This window comes from Schistocerca gregaria, chromosome X (genome assembly GCF_023897955.1).
Source record: "Schistocerca gregaria isolate iqSchGreg1 chromosome X, iqSchGreg1.2, whole genome shotgun sequence".
Lineage (NCBI taxonomy): Eukaryota > Metazoa > Arthropoda > Insecta > Orthoptera > Acrididae > Schistocerca > Schistocerca gregaria.
This window is the reverse complement of record NC_064931.1, coordinates 312,836,731-312,858,976: the sequence shown is the minus strand read 5'-3', so window position 1 is coordinate 312,858,976 and position 22,246 is coordinate 312,836,731.

The window sequence follows — 22,246 nt, the reverse complement described above, 5'->3', positions numbered from 1 at the left end:
GCTTCTAAAACACCTTCAGTTAAGCGATATTTTGCCATCACAACAACACATCACTATTTACTGCAAGAGCTAAAAAGTAACATCTTCTTTCAACAGTCAATTGTGCAAAACCAGTTTCTTACTCTCCAACATTTATATCTACAACAATATTGTGTCTATTGCTGCAAAAGCAAAAGTGGCCTTCAGTGTTGTGTATATTGATATGCACATGGGTCTGAATATAGTGGGATGCAAAACTCATTGAACGCTGTGCAAAAATCAGTATTAAAACAACTAGGTCGTTATTGTCCAAGGAATAGTAGTGTAATAATTTCAACTATAAAAAACAGAATTATGTTTTTCAATAAGTCAAGGTCTTATGGGAAGCTGTTATGAACAGAAACAAATACATAAATTTACAAGCACCAGACATTAGCCCTACATTTAAATTAGCAATAGAAAGATAAGTTTATGGTCGCATCATATTGACCCAAAGCGAACAGCAGGGTTAAATACAGTTTCGATATGTTGGCCAAATTTGAATGCTATAACGTATTACCTAAAACGAACGCAAAGTCTATGTAATGTGTTTTTGCCTCTGCAAACTTTTTAAAATTTCATGCACTGTTTTACTTACCTCTGTGCAGCACAGTAGCTATGACAAATAACGAAAAGGAATCCGGTCATTTATCAAGTGAACATCTCAGGCTGTAAGATGCTATTGATTAAATTCTCCCTCCAAATAGTGTCCTTAAAATTGGATTATATATTTTACAGAGGCTGGAGCGTCCCCGCAAGCACTTCGATGATAGTTCCTGTGGCCTGAACGTCACTCAGCGCGTTCTGTTATCAGCTGCGCAGACCTGCAGCACGTCATGTGGCACAGGATGTGGTTACACGTGTACAAATCATCATGTTAAGCCTCCCATGACATGTGGTTGAGGGTGTTTCCATGGCAACCATGCTGCTATCGCAGAGGTTACTGTGTGGGAGCCGCTATTGAGAACAGGGCCTTAACCAAAATTCTCAATCCCCCTTGCTTTGCCCTTATAGATCTCTCTCTATTATGTTAACTGAATCTTCCGTCGGTTCCTGGTAGACTAACATTATGATAAATGAAAAGCGGTAGTTTGCTTTTGTTCTACTGTGTTACTTTTATTGAGTTAAGCGGTTTTGGTTTACAAGGCCATCTTCAGACATTCACCAAGTATTATCACTAAAGAAGTTACAATGTTCTTAAGCAACACTGGAAGAAAATTTACACATCTAGACTGAAGCAGGAACATCCAGAAGTAGTCAAAAAGCTGCTTCAGGATTTTAGTATTTGGTAGGCGAGATATGTGGCCAAAAAATGCAATACTTCTTTTCCGCATTGTATCAATAATGGATTCACTTTCTTTATACACTCCTGAACTGGACAAAAGTCTCCACCGCCCAGTAACTTCGTGTTTCTTACTGATAATTGTTCGCAGTATTCTTCTATGAAATTTCTGCAATTTGTCAGTTGTTGCTTGAGTATTTAGTCTGAATAATGTTTCATATGCATATGTTGCTTCCAGTTTAACAACGGAGGAGTAATGTCAAAATATAGCATTTATTGAGAGAAATCTGTTTTTGCAATCAGACCTTTGCCGCTAATCGTTCTAGTTGTTCTACCTGAACCTTTACTTCATCACTATTGTTTGCCAACAGCGCCAGATCATCTGCAAATGCAAGGCAGTAAAGTTGAATTTTTCTTCCAATCTTAACAGATGGTGGGCATATCTTGTTCCATTCACACATGATTTTCTCCAGCACACAATTGAACAATAATGGAGACAATCCATCGCCTTGTCGAAGGCCAGTATGAACCTCAAAAGGTTCAGAGAACTCATCTCTGAACCTTACTCTAGCTTTAGTATTTCTAAGGGTGACTGCAAAGAGGTTGACAAGTTTCTGATGTAAACCAAATTCTTTAAGAATTGACAGTAGAGATTCACGATGGATACTCTCATAGGCTTCTTTAAAATCGACGAACGTGATCACTAATTTCCTGTCCCTGACCCTTTTATGTTGCATTATCCATTTTAGACTAATAATTTGGTCAGGACAGATTCATCCTGGATGAAAGCCTCCTTGAGATTAGCCTAGTTTACTGTCAAGTTGTTCATGAATTCTGAAATACAGAACCTTGGAAAATTTTTTAATAAGTATTATCCAGCAGGGATATACCTCTATAAGTATTCGGAACCAATCTATGTCCTTTTTTGTGTAGTGGATGGATTATTGCAACATTCCATTCCTCTGGTAACTTCTCAGTATTCCAAATGTCAGTAAGATGTTTGTGTAAGTTCAGAATAATTTGTACATTTGCATATTTCTAAAGTTCTGCCACTAGTTGGTTCTCACCTGCTGCTTTATAATTCCGAAGTGAGTTAATCGCTGCTTGTACTTCATCTGGTTGTGGTGGTATAACTTTTTCTAAATGCGTTTTGTTGCTTGGATAGGGGTCAAATTTCAAATGATATTCAGGTTCCGCGCTATTTAGTAACTTTGAAAAATTTAGCCAGTATCATTGAATTGTCATAATTGTTATGTGCTACCTTTCCGTTTGTATCCTTCATTATAAGAGTAGGTAGAGTGTTTTTCGACTGGTACTGTTTGAATTTCTGATAATAATCTCTCGTCTTGTGGCGATTAAAGGCATCGTCGATAGATTTTAGCAAGTACTTATGAAATTGCCTTTTGACCCTTCTAATTTCTTTGGCGGTTGATCGTCTAGCATTTATTAATTCCTCCCTGGAGCTTTCAGTTCTCTTTTGTTGGTCATTTAACCAGGCCTTATGTTTACGTTGAATCGCTACATCACAATCGTCATTCCACCAATCATGTTTCTTGCGTTTCCGTACAGGACCTACCTCTTCAGCCATGGCTTTTAATCGATTTACAGTGGCCTCTAGATTGTCACTTAAAGGTATCCTTGATCTCTCGTAATGTATCTTATTGGATTATAGAACCATTTTTTCTTTTTTCTCTGCAAATAGCCAGAACAAAATTCAGTAGTAACATACTAAAAAAATCTTTCCATTGTCCCAACTAAACGTTCAGCCTATTTTTATTTATTATTGTTTCTAATCGTCAACCTCCTTCTGTAATGCAAAAAATCTCATTCTTTATTAGTTTGTTATTGTTACTGTTATTACTGTTATTCATTCACTCGCAAGAGCTTTCCTATGGCTATGCAGCCTCGTCACGATAGATAAATTTGTCTCACACTATATTGCTCAGCAGTCTAATATGTACTATGAATTCTGCAGCTGCTACAGATAGCTAAGAATTTATGACCACGATCATGGTTTACCGCTGGCTCAGCTGTTTGCTATAGTGTTACACCTGTTAATGGAAGATTATGTTCAGGCACGACAAGAGTCTTCTCCCTGAATAATTTAATACTGCCGACGCCCATAATGGTGCAGTGGAAAGGTTTCCCTCAGTGCTGACGACACACTCGGTTCGCATTTCATACTCATCACTTTTTGCTCTGTGTAAAAATTTTCCATAATTCTGTTGTCCAATCCAGTGTGAATCGTTCTAAAGAATGGTATTTACTGCCATAGTTTACAATGCTTGTTTTTAAATTACCGGTTTCTTAGTTCCAGCATCGTCATAATCGGTAGTATAAATCAGAAAGGTAAAACTTACATTCGGAGATCAAGTGGTTGTACAGAGATAGCAATACTGTGCACATGGCTAGATTGAGAATGCTCTCTCTTAAGTTCAGAGTTTAGATGATTAATTTTGGATAGAAACCGATATGGCTACTGCACTTATGACTGATGACACATGAAAACTGAAAAAGTTTGGATATCTCGTGAGAGACGTTCCTAATCTGTTCTTGTAGTACAGCAACAATCGCTATTATAAGTCACAAGCCTTTATCAATGATAATCCCAAGATATTGTCAAAAATTTGTGCTAGCTCTAGTCACAGTAAATCAAATGAAAAGAGAATATTAAGAGAATATTACTAGAATTTGGCACCAATCCCAAAAGTAAGTAAACCATCATGAGCTGCTAAACATCGTCAGCAATATTGCCAAGTCTCAACTGTTCTAGCAGTTTGAAGAACATGGACAGATCACAAAGTCCTCACTGCCATTCACAGCCTGCTCCAGTCATTCCTCAGAGGAGCTGCCTTACCACACTAAGGGATAACTTCAAACTGACAGGAGATAACACAATTGAAAAATACAGACGAGTTGCACACTTGCCCTGTTCTGGTTTTGGCTACAGTTTATTTTAACAAAACTAAAAACGTGTGCAAAACGATCTTCTTCAAAATGCCAAGAAACAAATAATAAGCACTTTTGGCCTCAGATTGTGGATTCACAAGAAAAAATTGAATGTATGACTACTGAACCAGAAACAAAACGGAAGAAATAGGTAAATGTGCAGTTGTGTACTTTCATTTATTTTCACCTCCAGATGTAGCATAGGTAGCACTTACTGTTGGCGGTCGTAGACAGAAATTTGAATCGTCAATTTTACCTGAGGACCAGAAATTTAAAAGACTGTATAATGCTTCGGAACCATGCATATAGCAATGAATGACAACACATGCAGATGAGCACTTATTACTGACAATTATCACACACAGAAGAAAATATACATATTCGCCCTCTAGTGTATGAGGCGTGCGGGCTCTGATCTACGGCAGCCGCCCAACCAAGTGCTCTTTCGTTACTGAACTTCCTTTTCACCGTGGCGAGTGTTCCATTAGCCGCCCTTCGAGGGTTGGCGTCCTGGCCATTGCCCCTCAAATACAAATAGCTCGAGAGAGGTCAGTACTCGCCGGTGACTCGGTCGCGTGTAGTGACTGAACATACCAGACACCAAAGACATATAAATATCTTTTGTATTCGATAGTTTCCAGCAAAGAATGCTTTTGAGAGGGAAGGTAGGCCATAAGACTTGCAAAACAACAATACAGAGTAAGATCATTCATACACTAGGAAACAAACTTCTCCTCAGATGTGAATGGTCTATGGGTTTATTCCAATTATCTCAAATTTTACTGTCAGTAATACTCTGAATTCTTTCTGTATCATGTGACTGAAAATGCAATTGAGACACATACAGTAAAAAAAGGTTAAAAATCGTATTCGAAACATTCACTCAGGACTTTGTGGTAGTTGATGTTACGATTCTCTACATCACACAAAAATATATTTTTCCATTTCAGTGCAGTACTATAAATTTAAAAAGCAGAAAAGAATTTTATTTCATACTTTCAGAGGAATATTTTGTTGGGATTAAATTTTCTCTGTGCACCACAAACTTGTCCACTTTCCCTGCCACAGCTATGCAACAGTTACACCGATGAATAATAGCAGGAGAAGTTGTCAGTAGCATATAGGGAAGAAAATTGTGCATTCGTAAACTGACAATTTTAATTGTTATATAAATAATGGCGAAACCACGTAAAGTGTTATTGTAAAGTAACAGTTTGGCCCAGAAGCGTTTACGTTTCGGTTGAAGACATCTGGGAAGCTCGACTCAATTCTACTTCATAATGTCGGTCCCTCCGATAACCGTGATAACAACAATTTTTACTTTAGTGTGGGGCAGTTTTTGTATTGCAGACATTTCCAACATGCTACGAAGTTGAAGATAAGGAGAGTTACCGAATATTATAACTAAAATACGACAGGTACAGGATGGTTCTTATGTATTTTCTGATTTCTTTTAAGGCTTCTTTCAGTAGCCAACACTCCTCCTTTCTCCGGGCTTGGGACCGGCAACAGTATATGCAGAGCTACTCATTTCACTCTACATTATTTCAGGCGGAGTTAAAGGCTGCATACCTATGAAATTAACATTTCTGGCTTCCTTATATTTCGGATTAGGCAATTTACACGTTTTCTCAACAATCAAGCACTGTATGGGAATGGCTTATTAAACAGGTATCAACATAGAATTGAGGTGATGATCTCCTAATTCAACAGAATGGTAACCCTTTAGCTAATATTTCTCTATTTCTACATGAGATTGTAGAATTTATTTTCCAACTGTCAATCTTTACCACGAGTTCATGTGAAATCGCCCACAAAGAATTTCCTATTACAGCATTTACAGGATAAATGAACTACATCTTTAAGTGAATGACAAAAAGTACTAACTAAACGGATAAATGACAATAACAACAGCAGTAAATGCAGTCAAAGTTCGGAACATAACAATAGAAATGACAAAATCTGCGATGGAAAATCTTAGTAGTCTGAAACTTTGATTTTCATTAATTTCAGGTTATTCAAAGTAGTTAACAAGAAAATGAGACTGCCAGATTTTCTACTGGTGTGGATCATCTTTCCCAAATATACTGATTAGCTAATAGGATTTTGCATGTAGCGAGCTGTGGTACTAATATAATTTGATTATATTATCAAATTGTGTGTGCTGTAATGAAAAGTAATTACATCATTATAAACAGAACAACAAAAATTATAACCTTAGACAATACATTCAAGTGTAATTAAGTCTAAATAAGATCTTGAGGTTTATATGTAAGTTTTACATGCCATATATATATATATATATTGAAGCAGTTATACGCTGGTAGGGTATAATATTGCTATATTTTTTAGCATGCAATATTTTGTTTTATGAAACATAATGCACAAATAACTATAATTCTTCTGATATATATATATATATATATATATATATATATATCAGAAGAATTATAGTTATATATATATATATATATATATATATATATATATATATATATATATATATATATAGAAAGAAAATAACATTTTAAATAACTAAATTGATTCTTTATGGGAGTAGAAAAAACATGATGGATGGAAAGGATCAACTCATTATATTACAAGGTGATCACTCTCGAAAACTGTCCACAACTGCCTACCATCAACTGAGATGGCTTGTGTTATTACAATAGCTTCTGATATTAGTCCTATGGAGTCAAACATGCTCTACCTTAAGTTTACTAAGGGTTTTATCAATCATATGGATACTTCTAAAACTTCTAGTTCTCTTTTATATGATTCAGAAGATCAAAATAGTATTCAGGGTCCCCACAGACTGATGGTTTTGTTTTCATGCAAATCAAGTTGATAATATATCGACTGATCAAGACTGACATGGTACTAGGACTAAAAACACACTAAAAAGATAATCACTACACAAATGTCAAATCAAAATTATGCTGCTTGTGATATATGCCAAAAGATTTCGTTTTGATGAGATTACACATCTGCATTGGGATTTTCCTAGGCAGATGTATCTCATAAGCATTGGTGCAGTTGTATCAATGTTTTCATTATTTAATATAGTTAGAAAAATTCTCATTTCGATGGGAAAAATTAGCTTAACCATAATATTTTGACCTTGTGCATTTGACTGTGACATTTCAATTACTTCTTAATAATTATTGAAATATGGTGACTGCTGAAATGTAATTTGAAAGTGCTATCATACCAGACTTTGGAGGATCAGTCCATAGTTAGTTCTTCTTTAAAGCACATGTTACTAACGATGGATATGATTTTTAAAACAAACCACACATGTGACACTACCTCTTAAACATATTTTATCAGAAAGAGACAATGGTAACTAAATAATAGCTCTTGAAGAAATAAATGGATGTACAGTTTTAAAGAGATAATTGTATCCTTTTGTTTGTTGTGAGGTCAAAAAAGTTTGGTACTAAAGTTTTCAAATTGCTTTCTATCATGAACCATAAATTCTCACCTATCTTGATGAATAACATCAAATTCATACATTACTGGGCTGATTAGGACACAACTAACCATCACCAATACATATGTTTACCATTTGTTTATTCATTTAGAAAATTTAGTATGTTATTAATTATTTTTACTGAAAGGAGTGAAATAGATAGCTTATGATGTTATTCATGTGTATTGTGTAGAAAGGTCACTATGCGCATCTCTAAAATACAGTTACATCTGCACTATTAAATCTATTTATTCATAATTGACATCCATTATAGTTATTATTAAACCTATAACTTTGTGATGTATTGGTACAAGTAAAGAAAAATTTGTTTAAAAGTAACAGGAATGTGAAAAACTACATTTGGCTTAAAAGATGCAATAGCGTTCACCTGTGTTGTGAAATGCTCTTCACTTTAAAAACATATCATCAGCTAAATCAAACTAACGATGAAAAATGGCAAAATAAAGCAGAAGATTTTATCCCAATGTAAACATTCCGTGCTGATCACAAACATGTAAACTTAATCAGAAACGATACATGTTAAACCTAAACATTTATTATAAACATTAAACAGTAATTATTAATATTGAGTGTTAATAAATGTTAATCCTATATGTGAAATAGTAACTATTAATTTCAAAAATTTATCATAATGTTTGCCCAAATTAATGCTATCTAAATACAATGTAGAGACTGCTAGAAGCAACGTAGAACAGAGTTTGAGAACTGTGAGAACAAAGATCTGCCTGTAAATGATGTAATAGAAAAAGTTAAAGAAGAAATTGAATGAATGGTTCAACATAAATTGAATTCCATTGCAGAAACAAGTTTTGTTGTGTATCTAAAGAAACATAAAATCGCTTTGGAAGACAGTTTCTTTGCGGTCTAATCTAATAATCACAAACAGATTCTTCATCAGATAATCTTGAAAAGCCAAGCAAATATCTAAGTGGAACAGTTTGTTCAATAGAATAATTGCTAACATTCACAAATAAGTTAATTTTTTCCTTGAATATTATGAACTGTATTTTTCCACCAATTTTTCAATTCCATCTTTAATTTTATAAATGTATTATTTTAGTTAATGGTTCATGTGTTCTATTTCCCTATTTTGTATTTTATTAATAGTGTATCAAAAATTATTTTTACTTACTGCTTTGAAGTCACTATATTTATGAATACATGCTGACATTAATTCATAAACATGTTGATTGAAACTACTGATCATTTTAGAATTCCGAACCAGATGATAAATGCAGGTGCATCATAGATGCAGTGTGAGCTTGACGATTTTTGTATAGTTGTATCTTGGGACAGTTAAAATTTTTCTTTTCCATAATCTAGTTTAACATTTCTAGAATAAACATATACGAAATTGCAGCTATCTGGCAGCTAAGAACCGAAAGTTAGTTACATCATCAGCAATTAAAAACATTGTGTTCAATTATAGGTAATATTGTTTGAATATGTGTATTGTTGCATCGATTTAAATATGAAAAAAATCTTATATTAAATGTTTTGTCCTTTTAATTTATGTATATTTATTTAACAGAATTACAGAACCGATGGTATTGAAATATCACACTGTAACTATAATAATTTGCCAAACTGATTTGATGATCAAAATTGAATAGTTGTTTCAAACTTCTTTCAGATTAAATTGGGTCCAATAAAAATATTTATTATAACAAAATTCATTACGTTGAGTAATCTGAACTTCATATTCCTTATTTGCAAACATTTTAAGCACTCAGGTCTACAGACATATATCACATTTCAGCACATCTCGTTGTTTCTTTGATATGAACACTCCTATTTGTATTTAGAAAACCTGTCATTTTAGCTGTAAAATATTTGCATAGAATATAATCTTTATAGTTACCATTCTTAAAAACAAAAAAAGATTTTTAATCTTATTTGCATTATAATCAGATGACATTCTAATTAATCCAACTGTTTATAAATATAGTTCATCCTGCATTTGGTACAGCTATTTTCTTATATGTTGTAATATGTTGAAATATTACAATTATAACATGTACTTTCTGTAGTATTAATTATTCCAAGATTTTCCACTATTTTATTAACCCAATTTTCTAGATAATTTATCTCTTCATCAGATGCATTTATTCCTTCGATGAATGTCACATATTTTTTTACTGGATAATTTAGCTTTCCTTCGTATACTTCATGATGTTTCTTCAACAGTTTGTATCTAATTTTTCGCTTTCATATTTTTTGATTTCATACAAATATAAGTTGGTGTTCCTAAAAGTCTTCTAAATTCCTTTAAATATTTAATTTCTTTATATGTACATTTAATTTTAAATATATCCTCTGTGACATTTAATCATATTTTATTCTAAAATCTGAATTTATGCAACTCTTACTAGCAGATGTTTGTGTTCCTAATTTCCTCCAAATTTTTTACATTTGCTACAACTTTTAAAATCATCTTCATTTGCCATCTATGATATACCTATCCCCTACTGATCATATGGCTTTTTAGCTTCCACATTTATACTTCTGTTACAGGGAGATCTTATTTTTATAGTTTTAATCAAAAATCGTCTAAGCACTTTGAACCATTGCATTTACTACAACTTTTAAACCCAGCTTTCTATAACTGATCTTATCAATTTTGTATCATCTTCAAATTATATCTTTTTATCTTTTTCTATATTTTTACCAAATTTATGTTGAAGCATGGTTGGTTTGGATTATGTCCAAGTTGTCATCACTGATATTTAGAAGAAGGAAAATGAAAATAAGACATAAACAGACTTGTCCTTGTATTTATACCAATTTAAATATGATTTTTATTTTAAAATTGCTTAAATCTGTTTAAAACTAATAATTTATGTTTAATAGATTCCCCGTAAATAAAAATCCATTTCTTTTGTCTACAATCATTTGCTTCAGGATTTAGCTCAAACAGATAGCGTTCATATAACATAAAACTTATGTTTATAACATCTTATTATTGTACACTTTCTAATTATTTATTATACATGGTGTTTAATACAATGAGTTTTTGTATTATTAATCTATATATTATACAAAATTTTATTTTGGGATAAATAAGGATGGGGAAGGAAGTCAGCCATGCCCTTTTGAAGGAACCATCCCGGCATTTGCCTGGGGCAGATAAAGGAAAACCTAAATCAGGACGGCCAGACATGGGATTGAACCGTCATCCTCCCGAAATTTCATCTTTAGGTTTTATCTGTCGCATTCGGGACAATGTTTTTATACTGACACTTATCCCTGAAAGAAAACTGTCAATCTGATTTTGTTTTGGTTGTGTTGTTACAATATAATTCATCAGAGAAGCTGACGCATATTCTGCAATTCTCCTCCTTATGCGTCTTGCGCTACACGTTTGGACATTAATTGTCTCTGGCCTCGAATCACTGTCAATTTCACTGCCCAGAATAGGCGATGAAGACATATCCATGTTTTCTTCCTCGTCTGAACAAATGTCAGCTGTCACATTAGTAACTGTTTCCTACTCTTGGATGTATGGATGCAAGAAAGCCATAACCTCCTCATACTTCCACAGCTACTTAGGTACGGCATCCTGGCCACTCTTCGTCTTTTTATTAACAAATTTTCTAGACTGGTCTCTCAGTGACACCCATTGTCACTTGCATTAACAGCCTGAAATCAGAGAACATATACAACCGTTAATAGAGTGCATGGAGTAGTCAAAATCTTTTTTAAAAACGACTTAGGGACATTCCAAACGTTTAACGAGAACACCAACTATGGTTTGCTTTCTTTTATTTTCACAGCTTTCCAGGAATATGAGGTAGTTTTCATTTGCTATGCTGTTAAGCAGCCCATAGTTTTATACTGTGCTAATTTTCTGCAGTACTTTTGCAAATGCAATGAGTTATTTCCTAACAACACCATAACATAACTTTTATAGTATTGTTGCTAACAAAGGTATGCAGTTGGCAGGTGTCCATAAAAAAAAGTTGTGGTTCAAAATTTTCCGTGTGTAAACATACACTACAAAAATTTCAGTTGTAGCCTATACACTGCTGAAGAAACTTCATAAGACTAATGTAGTAAAGTATAAATCTACAAACACACATATTTGCATCCTGTAGCCTATTTCTGGCTCCAAATATATCTTAGGATGGGGCAAACAGAGATTCTGTAAATGCTAGCTACCAGAATGATAGCCCATGTATTTCGTTGTCACATAGCTTCATTTTTACAAATGAATTAATGCAGTCAGTGACTGTATATTCTGTGATCCCATTAAAGGGTTTTTGATAACTATCGAGCAACAGGAAATAATAAAAACTTCCAGAAATATGTCTGTCTCAAATTACAATTAATTCTCCACAAATTTGTCTTTTATACATTAAAAGTCTTGCTTCCTTCTGTTGAAAACAGCAATAAAACTTTTGTAATTTACAACATGCGCATATGTGCGGCCCTGTATCTATTTTCCTTCATTGGAAATTGCCAGGTTTTCTATATGACGCGTTCTTTACAGAAATATTAACAGAGTAGAATGTTTCGAAATCACAGGAACAGTGTTGCATATTATGAAACATGTCTTTTACTTTTCGGATTTGTACACTCTACAGAATAAACATTCTGCTAAATTATCGAATACTACTCTCAGAAAAATGCTGGAAATATTCAGGACAAAAATTCTGAAACTATCTGCTGTTCTATACAGGATCCACATGCAGTATACAATTTAAAAGGTCCTGAAGTGCTAGGGGCACGTCAATACAACAAAAATTCGGTTAATTAAAACTGTGTGTTTAAGCTGCTGGCGTTTGTACAGCTTTTTTTTTTTTAACTCGTATATAATACTTACACCGAGGCACATTGCATGTGATATTTATCATTGTACTGAAAACTTTCACACATACATATAAGTACCATTCAAAATTACTTACTATAAAGAGTTTCCTTTACCTGGATGCCCCATCTCTAATCCAATTTCCTTCCACAGTGATTCTTTCCTAATGGAATCGCTGTATCTACGATAGCTCATGTTGTACAGCTCAGAATGTGAACTAACTAATTCTATTAAATATTCGTCGAAGTCCATTGTCTAAACAAGAAACGAAATAAAACAACAAGCACAGGAAGATACATGTCATTACAATAAATAACAAAGGGAAACTTTGAGCAATAAAATATTGATACTTATATAACCAAATCGTTCGTACTCCTCCCTTCTTGCCAAGTAGTTACATGGCTCGAGCAGACATGGAAGCGGTCCTTCTTAAGAGCCAGTAATGTACATCACGTCGACTCGCCGACATGAACAAGAAACATTCTCCAAAAGAATGCGTGATGGTGACGGTACGGAGACGTTCCAGGCTGGTCACGTCGAGTGTGGACAGCGCCTTTAGAAACGCAGGGGAGAATGTCTTACGTGATGGGTGTGATGGAGACGTTCCGTTAAGTGTGAATCGACCTTAACACTGTAATCTGTGTTGAGTAGATCAGCGTTCACGACGGACGTTTTTCACGTTACCATAAGGAGTCAATATGTCCTTTAGAAAGGTGTTAACTTCCGGCGGGGATTGAACACACTAACATTGTTATATTCGATTTCAGCGACTGCGAGTGACACCGTACTAGCGGAATCATCGAATGCTTGAACGGTGTTTCAGAATCATGTCGCGACAGTAATCTTTCAACGTGAAGGGAGTCCATAAATTTCACCTAAAACACGTACTCATCTGCATAAAAATAAGCGGTTACGACCTGATCAGAGTTCACATGAATTGTATCGACAAGCCAGTCGTGGATTTTGAGAGACAGGAGAGACAGTGTCGCGTTGTTCAATCGAAAGCAAAACTCACAGTGCCTTTTCTTAGAACACACGTGGAAACCATCGTAGCCATAGCGAAGCAGCCGATGCCACTACAAGTAGATGAACACAAACAGTAAGGCAGAGCAGAGGCGCTACGACTCCTTCAGCAGACAGAATCACACTAACGAGGAAAATTTCACACAAGCGACGCTGTGGCAAGTGAAATAAACAACAATCTTCCCGCTCGGCGCTCGATGCGGAAAACCACGCTATCGATTGTGCCACACATATGATATAGATATTGCCACTTATTTTTATTACATACTATTTCTTGTAAGACATCAAAGCTAATTTTTCTCCATAATTTTACGAAAAACAATTTCACTTTCACGTGTAACTGAAGGCAAGAGCTATCGCTGTTCTCTGTTACAATGAACTCAACACCATGTAATTTTGTAGTTGTTTCAGCACTAAGGAGGTGTCAAGCCTCTATTTTGCTGCAGAGTTGAAGAACATGAAATAATTCATGAAACCAAAATATGGAAATATGATTGAGTTATGCTATCAAGACACAGATGGTTACAGCAGCATCATAAAGAATGAAAATTTTTGCAAAGAATGAAAAATATGTCACAGATGTTGGACACTAGTGAGTAGCTAGGAGGTATGTAACATGTCACAAAGAAATAAAAATGTTTTATGAATGAGTTTGTAATACTTAAGTTCAAAGGTGTATACATCTTAAGCTGGTGAAAAATAAAATAAAAAGTCCAGTGAAAAGAGGTGCATTGTAAGGAAGGCAATAATGTTTGCAAATTATAAGAGGTGTTTGTTTGGTAAGAAAGTGTAATGTACAGAGTCCGCCAAAAAAATGTATGCACACTTTAAGAAACTAAAAGTATTACTTGTATGTTTATTTTACATTTAATAATTGATCACACATGTTGTACAGCCTTTAGTTTAGCACATCATTACTTTAAATGTTCAAACTGTTCACCGTTAGCGGCTATACACATAACAGAACGACGAGCATTCGCAGCAATTACATCAGCCAGTGTTATAGTGGAATCGCTGCACATGTCAGTGTAATCTCTTGGCGAAGTTCCTCCAATGTGCGTGGCTTACATTGATAGACGTTATCTTTCCCACTTTCCCACAAGTAAAAGTCCATAGGGGTTTGACCTGGCGACCTTGGATGCTGTCTTTCTGATCTTCCTTGGTGAATATCACAAATCGTTCCATGCAATTCAAACTTGTCAATGATGCAGTTAATTGTTAGGCAGGTTGGCGGTTCTTTTTCAAACTCCTGCCTCCAATGACGTTGCACTTCAATGGCATTATCAAATATGAAAAAAACACCTTACAATACATTTGCATTGCTCGAATTTCAAAGCGTGCTCAGCCATCTCGTTTTCTCTATACCGAGATGAAACTACTAACATTTGTTACGCAAAAGACCATACTACAATACATTCTTAACGCAAATCGAACAAAAATATAGATACCCTGACCGAGCCTGACAAAGTGTGCATACATTTTTCTTGCAGACTCTGTGTAATGTTATACCAAGCAGTCATAACCGTCTTTGACTCAGTGTGTCGTTACCTGCTGTTGTGTATACATAGATTTGCATGTGTCTTCATTTTGCAGTAGAGTTTAGATTTTTGATATAGCCTATTCATAGCCACATATATTGGGAAAACTTAATTCTGCCTTTTGCATTTGTGTTGATGCTAGATTTTCCTTGAAGACTGTCAATCTTTTTAAAATTAGGAATAACAATACATTGTTCACATTTACTGGTTAATATGAACTCTAATTTCAATATTGTTTTAAGTTCCTATAATTTACCGCAAATTTACTTTATTTACACAATCTTGTTAGCAGTTTTGGTTCATTTGCACCAAGCACTCTTTAATTTTCTGGACAAGTGGGAGATCTTTGTGTCCATTGTGTAATTCGTTTGGTGATTCTAAGATGACTTGCAAAATATATCCATATTATGGACCATCATTCGTATAATTTATGTATATTTCTCAAAATCTAAATCAAATTTTGGATAATGGAGACACTCAAATCTATCATGTGGGAAAAACTCAAACATTACTCATCCTTTTATATATTGTTAACATCAGGATGAACTGAAGTGTTTGATTCTTCATCTGTCCTCCACAAGATTGTTATTCACTTTGATGTATATTTACTGCACTACAAAATTCCATCTCTGATTCCATTCTCAGTATCCAGTACCATATCACCATCATATAATATTTCTAACATTTATTTAATCATTTTAAGCATTGAATGCATATTTAATTTAGAGACTGTATTGTATAAGGAGGGATCTAAATCATATGATTTTATGCATGTTTCCCTAAAAGTTTTGAAATAAATTGGCTAATAATAAAACACTACATTTGGTCATGAATCAAGTAGTCCTTAAAATTATTTATATTACATTTTTTCCACACCATTTTACATGTTCACAACCTTGACCACTCATACCACATACATTTTGTTTACTACAGATTTTTTTAGGAGTAGCTAATCATCTTAAGAACTTTTTCAATTATGCATATAATCATATGAATAAACGCCTTTTCCAAAAAGTACATCTATTTTCTCATTTCCTCATTTTACTTATCTCTGAACTATATGATTTATCTAGAGATGTAGCCATAAATTAAAAAGCGTCTAGGAATTTAACCCCTGAGCAGGTGCACATATGTATTGAGTGTGCCACCCACAAATGACATTGTCATGTACTGTTCCATTGCTGTTTTAGATCTAATACTTCACTATTGCTTCAGCTAATTTGGTCTGCCATACACCCAAGTGAGCAACAGTAACATACAGTAAACAATGAGCTAGGTCAGAATAAATTTGCGAGCTATGCACGATAATGTCCCAGACTCCAAGCTGTCAGCACAATCACACATTGATGCAATTGTCTACAAGTCAATTAGCAATCGAATATGCTGTTGCCTGGGATCCGATGCAACTGCACTGTTTAATGCTTTGAGTGGGGTAAAACTTGTGTGTGGCAGGAGAGTGATAATGTTACTATTGTTTAATCAAACAGTGATTTAGCTCATATAATGTAACTATATCCTATTGTCACTTAATTAAACTGAGATTAACTTTTGATATTGTTCGTACATGTTAACTTTGGTGACAGTTATTCTTTACATGCATACAAAGTACGTCAAGCCCATTTGTGTTATCAGGAATAGGGCGCCTGTTGGAGATTAAATGACTTAAAATTGTTGGTAGGAATTTAGTTGTCAATGTTTTCTACACTTTATGTTTTTCTTAGTTATTATTTTCAATAAACCTTCAAAATCTGAAATGACTGCCGATGATATATTCATTTCAGTTTAACAGATATGAAACTTCAATGATTTTCCAGTTCTGCGTATTTCTGTCCTAACAAGAATATTGTTTTGCCAATTGTCAACTTGTTTATTAATTTTTTCCTTTGAGCATGGTAACACATCCACACATCCACAGTAATACACTACTTCCAGATGATTTTTATATTGTTTTGATTACACTATTGAGTGACTTTTAATCCAAAAGTAAAATGATGCTTCACAGTTTTTAAGTACAACAACTTGATATGTTTGTCTCTTTTACTCTATGTAATGCTTAGAAGGTGGACACAGTTTTGATCAGTAAAAAAATATGAGGTAATGGAAATCTGAACTTTTGGTTCGGTTTCCTGAATACAAATTATTTTGATTGAATATTTAAATGTGTTTAACTTTTCACCAAAATGTAACTCAAAATTAATCACTCAGTCTTAGAGTATCATTCCCTATCTATTTAATAAATACTGGAGTTTTACTATCCCAAACAAAACATTTCTGAACTTTAATCTTTAGATTAAATCAAACTTGCTATTATTTTATTTCATATGTTAATACAATGTATGGTTAACCACTTATGAAATCTTAAGATATATGAGGGTTGTTCAATAAGTAACACGCCACATTAAAAAAAGCCATTAATATACATAGACAAACGTCCTTGTTGGTGCTTCATATTTGATAATTGTTCTGTGAGACAGTTAAGTTTCGTACCGTTCTGGCAGATGGCAGAGCGGTAGTACTGCGTCAAAATGGCGTCTATATACGACTCACGTTGCAAGCAGCGTGCTGTTATTGAATTCTAGTGTGCAGAAAGAGAAACTGTGGTGAACATCCATAAATGTTTGTGTGCAGTGTATGGCGATGCTGCAGTTGATAGGAGTACAGTTGGGCGATGGGTAAAGAAAGTTAAAGCCTCAGGAAATGCAGAAACAGAGCTCCATGATCAGTCCCACACAGGATATCCTGTTACATCCACTGCTCCAGACATGTTGAATCGTGCGGATGCCATTATTTGTGCCAATAGGTGAATCAAACTCGGCAGTTAGATCTACAGTTGACACTCAGCATTGGAAGTGCGTCGGCAATGATCGAGACTCTCGGATATTCAAAGAGATGCTCATGATGAGTTCCACGAATGCAATTAGGGGACCATGAGATTCAAAAGAAACGCCATTTCATCTGAATTGATGGAGCGTTTTGAGACCAATGGAGAGGCCATTCGGTCACAGATCGTTACAGGGGACGAAATCTGGATGCGCCACTTTGCACCAGAAACAAAAAGGCTGGCCATGGATTGGCATCATCCTCATTCACCATAAAAGAAGAAATGCAAGATAACCTCTTGTGCCAGGAAAGACATGGTGACAGTCTTCTGGGATTATGATGTCGTCATTCTCGTAAATGTGATGCCAAGAGGGTCAACTATGAATTCAGATGCATATGTAAAAAACTCTGAATAAACTCAAGAACCGTTTCAGATGTGTTTCGATTGGACAATAATTCAGCAGTAATCTTGCTCCAACACGATAATACACACCCACACACATGCCTCAGAACCCGAAAACACATCGCCAAACAGTGTTGGACATCATTGCCTCATCCAGTGTCTCGGACTTCCATCGCTTTGGCTCGCTTAAAGATTCACTTCAGGGAACATACTTTTAATATAATGAGAGTGTCAATCATGCAGTGAAAACATGGGTACGGCTACAGGACAAGAGATTTTACTAGTAGAGAGTACGTCCTCTTAATCAAAGTTGGTATGTGACCAAGAATGTGATGGAGATGATGTAGAAAAATTGGGTATGGACAAAACATGTATATGTATATTATCAACAAAATCTACCTCTTAACAGTAAATATGTTAAGAGAAAAAAAGAGGGATATTACTTATTGAACAACCCTCATATTTTAAAAAACCAATAACACTATCTTGAGTCCATCTTGAACCTTTTCTCTGGAATTTTGTTAATTTATGTGCTATTTTTTCTTTTGTAACGCCAATAAGATTTTTTGATTACTCTTTCATAAGTTTTTATGTCATTGTGGGACACAACGTGAAATACAAGAAGTTTACTTTTATAAGATAACCTAAAGTAAGAAAGAAAGCTAAGACTGTACACTTTAAAATAAACTGACGTTACCTCTGAGTCCATTATGAATTAATATTGACGATGCTGATGTTCGGTTTGTGGGGCTCTCAACTACGCAGTTATCAGCGCTTGTACAAATTCCCAACCTTTGGTCAGTCCAATCTCAGTTGATGGTAGGCAGTTTTCTAGAGTGACTACCTTGTAATATAATGAGTTGATTCTTTCCATCTGTCACGTTTTTTCTACTCCCATAAAGAACCAATTTAGTTTTGTTAAATGTTATTTTACTTTCCATACACATATATATATATATATATGTCAGAAGAATTATAGTTATTTGTGCATTATGTTTCATAAAACAAAATATTGCATGCTCAAAAATATAGCAGTATTATACCCTACCAGCTTATAACTGCTTCAATACATATATATACATATATCTGCTGGCATGTAAAACTTACATGAAACCTCAAGATCTTATTTAGACTTAAATACACTTGAATGTATTGTCTAAGGTTATCATTTTTGTTGTTCTGTTTATAATGATGTAATTACTTTTCATTACAGCACACACAATTTGAAAACATAATCAAATTATGTTAGTACCACAGCTCGCTACATGCAAAACCCTATCAGCTAATCAGTATATTTGGGAAAGATGACCCACACCAGTAGGAAATCTGGCAGTCTCATTTTCTTGTTAACTACTTTGAATAACCTGAAATTAATGAAAATGAAAGTTTCAGACTACTAAGATTTTCCATCGCAGATTTTGTCATTTCTATTGTTGTATTCCGAAATTTGACTGCATTTACTGCTGTTGTTATTGTCATTTATCTGTTTAGTTAGTACTTTATTCATTCACTTAAAGATGTAGTTCATTTATCCTGTAAATGCTGTATGGGAAATTTTTTGTCGGCGATTTCACATGAACTCATGGTAAAGAATTGACAGTTGGAACGTAATTTCTGCAATATCATGTAGAAATAGAGAAATATTAGCTAAAGGGTTTCCATTCTGTTGAATTAGCACATCATCATCTCAATTCTATGTCGATACCTGTTTAATAAACCATTCCCATACAGTAGTTGAATGTCGAGAAAACGTGTAAATTGCCTAATCCGAGATATAAGGAAGACAGAAAGACAGAAATGTTAATTTAGTAAACATATTAAGATCTTATAATCTTTTTTTGCTAATGAAAGTCCTACAAGGTATTTCTCCTGTCTTGACAATCTAATAACAAATGTATACAAATGTGATTTTGAGTTAGGCTTATTTAATGTCGATTACCTATCGGACCATAGAGGAATATGGGTGAAACTAATTACTGAACAACCAAAGGAAGACCAGGAACAAACTCGGTGTGTGACACTATTTACAGATAGAACTATTAGCAAGTATAGAGAAGAACTTAAGTATATAGTTTGGAATCCTGTTATACACTCCTCCAGAAATGTTGATGAAGCCTTTAGCACATTCCTCAAAATCATTTCTGAAATCTTCCATACAAGCTGTCCACTGGTTAATAAATTAAAAAAAAAAGTCAAGAAACCTAGACACTCAACTTTACAAAAGTGGTTTTCACTTCAGTTACAAAAACTGAGATTATTGGTAATTACTTGTCATGATAAGGTCAAAAAGGGAAATGTAGATAAAGAAACTGGCAAAAACAAAAAAAAACAGTTCTGAAATTAAAAAATGCCAAGTGCAATACAAATGGTGATTTCATTAAAATATCACACAATAAATGTAAGGCTGCATGGAAAGTAATAAAATGGATATAAACTATAAAGACAACACAAATGCTCCTAACATCACTGCTGATGATTTCAAGCACTTTTTTGTCAACTCTGACAAACTTAGCCTCTCAACTCATGGCAACCATAATTCCAATTCTACACATACACCTGTTACTCACCCCACACCTGGCAGAAATTTTCAACAAAACATTGCAAAGATAATGTCACCTTGTAAATGGAGAGAAGTAAAAGTAATTGATATAATTAAAGCAACCTATAAATTAGGATACTCCAGATCTGAAGATGTTAATGGCCTGTCAAACTTTGTAATCAAAAAAATTGTAGATCTCATATCATATCCTCTTTGCATACTGATAAACTGTATGCTCTCTAGTGGACACTATCCACAATGTGTCAAAAAGACAGTTGTCATACCGTTTTACAAAAAGGGTGACAAGTTCTGTATTAGTAATTAAAGACCAATTTCACTTGTGCCTATTCTCTAAAAAAATAATACAATATTGCATAGTGCAGCAAATATGCATACACCTGTCAGATAATAATATATTAAATGATTCTCAGTATGGTTTTAGGTCAAACTTATCAACAGTCAAAGCAGTTGAAAACCTAATCTCTTTTGTACTAAGTCGAGTCAGTATTATCTGCTGACACCATTCAGATTGACTTGAATAATTCTTTTGACTCAGTTAACCACAAATTATTATTACATAAACTGTGTTGCTATGCAATCAAACACTTGGAACTCTCACTAATTTAATCATACATCAGCAATAGAAAACAAATTGTGAAGCATAATGGCCAAAAGACACAAACTCTCAGTATACAACAAGGTGTTCCTCAGGGCTCAGTACTTGGCCCTCTGCTATTTATATTATTTGTAAATGACTTTCCGAGTAACTTGCCCTGTAAATCTATCCTCTATGCTGATGATACAACATTAGTTAATTCCAGAAAGGATATAAACAAATTGAAGGGGGAAAGTGAAGAATGTCTCAAAATGTCTAATACCTGCTTTAAACCTAATGAGTTAGCTATGAACCATGAAAAGACTGTCAAGATAATCTTCAGTCTATCAAACCGTAACACTGAGTTATCATCTGTTAAACTACTACGAATAAACACGAAATTAAACACACATACAAATAATGTGTGTTGAAAGTTATCACGAATTATCTACCTAGTAGCGAATCTACACACATGTGTTACACAAGATTTATTACTTCATTCATACTATGCCTTCTTTCACTGCCATCTACAATATGACATTCTTTTATGGGGTAACTCTCCAGGAGCCAAAAATGTTTTTACTTGGCAAAAAAAGCAAATAGACATCTTTATCCAATCATTGACAAAAAGACCTCATGTAGACCTGATTTTAAAGATTTAAAAATTCGCACAGTACCATCTCCATACATATATTGTTGTCTATTAAACATAAAAGATAACTTAAACCTCTACACCAAAAGGAAATCTGTTCATCAACACAATACTCGACAATATGATT